The sequence below is a fragment of the Agelaius tricolor genome, unplaced genomic scaffold (genome assembly GCF_023055355.1).
Source record: "Agelaius tricolor isolate 1412-34295 unplaced genomic scaffold, bAgeTri1.0.p SCAF_84, whole genome shotgun sequence".
Lineage (NCBI taxonomy): Eukaryota > Metazoa > Chordata > Aves > Passeriformes > Icteridae > Agelaius > Agelaius tricolor.
Window position 1 is genome coordinate 104,795 of NW_027269344.1, and position 4,600 is coordinate 109,394.

Genomic DNA, 4,600 nt, shown 5'->3' on the forward strand with positions numbered 1-4,600 from the left:
CAGCGCCCCGCGCCTCCGAGTTAATGGCAGCGCCCCGCGCCTCTGAGTCAATGGCAGCGCCCCGCGCCTCCGAGTTAATGGCGGTGCCCCGCGCCTCCGAGTCAATGGCAGCGCCCCGCGCCTCCAAGTCAATGGCAGCACCCCATGCCTCTAAGTTAACAGCTGCACCTCGCGCTTCCTCTAGCAGCCCGTCCCAAATGACCACTTTTTCCCCTCAGCCAGCGTGCCTGAGCTTGGGAGCTGTGAAGAGCATCCCCGCGGCTGTAAATCCCCACACTCGGCAGACTCACGATCACCCGCAGTCTGTGCGGCCGCCCCCACACCCTGCCGGGGCCCCGCCTGCACACAGTCCTGTGTGGTTTTCCACATTTCCTGCTCCTGCTGAACTTTTCACAGAGCCTGCGTGACTCTGCCCCATAACTTAAGATTTCGCCCCGAGCCTGAGGACAAAGCCTCCTCTGCTAGGGCCCCGGTACAACTATCCCACACTTCGAGGTGGAAAATATCCACCAGCTGCCCAATAACCCCAATCCGCAGGAGCCTCGACACTACGAGGATAAAATCTCCTGGCTCGCAGTCTACGCCCCACTGCCTATGAATTTTAAAAATGACCTTTGGGAGGTACTCCATTTTCTCCTTCGCCGGTCCTCGGCGCCAGACTTCCTCCTTTGCCGGTCCTAAGCGCGAGACTTTCCCCTCTCGCCGGTCCTCTGGGAGCGTCCTCCCTGCCGGGGACAGTCCTGCTGCTCCGGCTGCCGTTCACTCGCCCAGGCGGTTCCCGCTTCCCGGATTGTCCCGGGTTCTGGCACCACTTGTTGCCGACACTTGGGGCATGGGGTCCTGGGTCAAGAACGGCTCGGTGGCAGCACCTTTGCCACACGGACCAAGTACACGCACACACCAATGTGGTGGACGGTAAAATGGCCTTGATTAACAGTTGAACCTGGTCATTTATAACAGGGGTTAATGGTAAAAGGTAACAGTAAAAGGGGAGGGGTTCTGCCTGACCGTAACATCGCAGTATCTTAACCTCCCACACATCGGACCCTCAGGACCCTGCTGCCGTAGCTGTACTGACAGCCCTGAGGAGCCAAATCCCCATTCCACCTGAAAGGGATCTGTGGGATGGACAGGGTCCAGTGCTTGGTGAGCTGTTGCTTCAAAAAACAGCAATTGCAATGTTTCCTCCTGAGAAGGAGTCCAATCCCATTTCACCCCTTTGCTCAGCAAGTCATGAAGGGGCCTAGCAATTATTGAAAGATCTGGAATGTGTTTTCTCCAGAGCACTAATAATCCTAGAGCTTGCTGGAGATCTTTCCTGGATTCAGGCATTTTGATCTGATCTAAAGAGGTTAGGATATCAGGTGGAATACATGTCATACCTCCTTTCCAGCAAATTCCCAAAAACTTCACTTCCTGAGAAGATTTCTGAATTTTCTCTGGGGGCATCTGCAAATCAAGACTTTCTAAGTGAGAGATTATTTTCTGCTGATGTTTCCCTACTACCTCTATTTCACACACACACCTCCCCCCCCCCAGAATGTCATCAATGTATTGATAAACAGCTACGTTGTCAGGTTTGGGTATTTTTTCTAATTGCTGGGCTAAAGTAGGGCGGGCCAAAGTGGGGGAGTGTTTGTAGCCTTGGGGAAGCCTAGTGAAAGTGTATTGCTGTCCTTTCCATGTGAAGGAAAAACGGTCCATATCTTCTGGCTGTGTAGGTATCATAAAAAACATGTCTTTGACATCTATAGTTGCCATGATTGAGTGAGCTTTTTCTTGAATTGATGTCATTAATTCAGCCAAATTTGGGACCGCTGCTGTAAGAGGGTCTGTGTTGGCATTAAGCCTGCAGAAGTCTACTGTCAGCCTCCACTTCTCATTGGGTTTCCAAACTGGCCACACTGGCAAGTTGAAAAGAGAATGGGTATTGACTATTATTCCTTGGTCTCACAAGTCCTGTATAACCAGTTGATGCCCTCTTTGGCACCAGAAGGTAGAGGGTATTGTTTTACATGAGTAATTTTGCTAGACAGTGAGGAGGATGCAGCTTGGAGCAGTCTAATGTTAAGACGTGGCACGCCAAATGACCACAGGAATCCCTCAGAATCTTCCCACTGCCTCCCAGCAATAACATCCATCCCTAATAAATTGTTTGGAATATCCCCAATTTTGACAACTAATTGATTCTCCTCTCCATGGAGCATGAGTTTTACTAAGGCCACATTCATAGATTCTGTAGTTCCTAGGGCATTTAAAGCACAACATTGTTTCTTTGTTGGAACAATTCTACACTTCTGGGCATCCTTTTTGTTAGTGCAGAGATTTGTGCCCCAGTGTCAATCAGAAAGGTTACAAGTGCCTGTTTGAGGCCTGTGATAGCTGTGATCAATATATCTCCTGATTTATGTTTAGTGAGCATTCTCAGATACATCCATGCTCCAGCCCTTTGCTCACCTATAAGGGATGGAGAGCCTAGTTTCTCTGGTTCTGTGTTTGCTTTGGCTCACATCCTAAATTCTGAGGGAGAGGCTGGGAGAGGGTTTCTTTTGGCTCACTGGCTGGATTCTGAGAAGGGAGGGGTGCACTGGGTTGAACTGATAAATTCAGTTTTCGATAGTGCCAATTAGTTATTATTTTCTGTAATCTATCAAGGGGCAAACCATCCATCACCTCTCTGGGGACCCCCCTTTTAACTTCCAACAACTACCAACGTTGGCAGTTAGAGATCTGTTTTCCCTTCCCTAAATTTTCACCGTGAGGAGCCCCGATAAACCAAACACCGTTTGTTTTTTCTGATTTCTCCTCCAGGGTTTTTACAGGTCCATATCATCTACTGTAATTAATCAAATCTACTGCAACCTCGCTCCATGCCCAAACTTTACGGCTACTGGCAGGTGAATCAGACTGAGAAGCTGGGGGCTGTGAGGGGATGGAGTATGGAGTGAAACCAGGATCAGTAGATCCAGTTTGGTCAGTGGGGTTACCAAGGAATCTATCTAGTCTCTCTACGGGACCCAAGGCCATTATGGTTTTCTGTAAAGTAATTGCTGTAGGTTTAGGAAGCCCTCAAATTAAAGGAGTCGTAATTTCAGGCTTTACAGGTAATTGCATTGGTGACAGAAAACCAGGAATCAACCTTTTTCATGAATCATTTGCAGGCAGGTGGCTTTGTGGGCGCCTTCCAAAAGCTGGTCGGGGGCACTGACTATAGCTAAAGGGTCTCCCCTTTCCAAAGGATTAATTCCCCCGGCCCAGAAAGGCACACATTGTGTCAGGGACCACGTGTCACGCTTATCTCCTGTTGTTAAGAAAACTCCATGTCCCCAGTACCCACTGGCCACCTGTTCAGTTAATTTAATTTGATCTCCACCAGTGAGGGACACTTGGAAGACATATTCTATCTCCGATTCTTGTGGGAGGCGCCCAAATTCTTTCTTCAGCTCAGCCAATTTGGTAGTGCTGAATGGTATTTGTTTAGTTGTGATATGTGGTTCAAAATCTTCATCATTAATATAATTATATTCTGTTTTAACCAGGGGTCTCAAATGAGGGCAGCAGTTTTCTCCACAGTTTTTTTACTGCCTCTAGTTCCTTATGGGGATAAATCTGTTTAATGTGAGGAGTTTCTTTTCCTCTGCCTGTGTTGAGGAATCAGCATTCAGTGAATTCTTAACATGTTCCTCTCTAAGGGCAGCTTGTAACAGATGGATCTCATTCCTTTCTTCATTTAATTTTTTTTCCAAATTTCAACTAGGTTTTGAAGGGAGTCCAGTATAGCTTTTTCCTCACTTCTTCACTTTAAGAGAGTTTTTATAGCTGCTGTGAGACAAGCTCCCAAAACTGAGCAGAGAATAGTTTTATTTTTGCCCAGTTTAAATTTTGTTTCATGTTGTAAGGAACATACTCCATCAATAACATTTTCCAAATTAAATCAGTTACTTTGTGCCCGTTCTTCTCCTCCGGGAGAAGGTTTGGCATTGTGTTTGGCTAGTAGAGCATAAAATTCAGCTTTAACTTTTGCACTGAGGTTTTCCGTCATTTTGTGAAGGGACCAAAACCATGACAGGGAGGTGTAGACTTAAGGCACACAACCACACAGCCTCTGCTGTGTTTCCCTTGCTTCCCTGGGTGGGTGAAGAGACTAAGTGTGCCTGGGAGGTTCTACTCAGTTACTTCAAATAGTCCCTTCACTTCCCAGACAGTCCAGATTCACACATACACAAAAACAGTTTCCCTTTTTGCACTAAGAGATCTTTTGTGAAATTCTGAAGACAGAACCCTCAATTGAGTATGGGGGTGCTTTTCACCTAGGCATGTGCAGTTTGTGGGAAATTTGAGTCACTCCCTTTCCTTTTTAGACAACCACTCACCCCTTTCAGGGTATTGGGCTCGGTGCGGCTGGAGAGAAACATCCTTCCCCTGTTACAGACTACACACAACCCTGCAAACCCCTCTGTCTGTGAGAATCCTGTCCATGACGCCAATTTAATGTCACGATCCGCTCGTACAAGTGGGGTTGTGATGGTTCATTAACTGATCTCAGAGTGCAAAAACAACAGAGAGGGGATTTCAGTCTTGATCAAAAGAAATGCACCTT

The 4,600-nt window shown here is 47.3% G+C and overlaps 1 pseudogene; it reads right to left on the reverse strand.

Annotated features, from left to right (window-relative positions):
* Nucleotides 1-2,727: 2,727 nt before the first annotated feature.
* On the reverse strand, nt 2,728-4,042 carry LOC139585561 (uncharacterized; annotated as a pseudogene).
* Nucleotides 4,043-4,600: the final 558 nt, after the last annotated feature.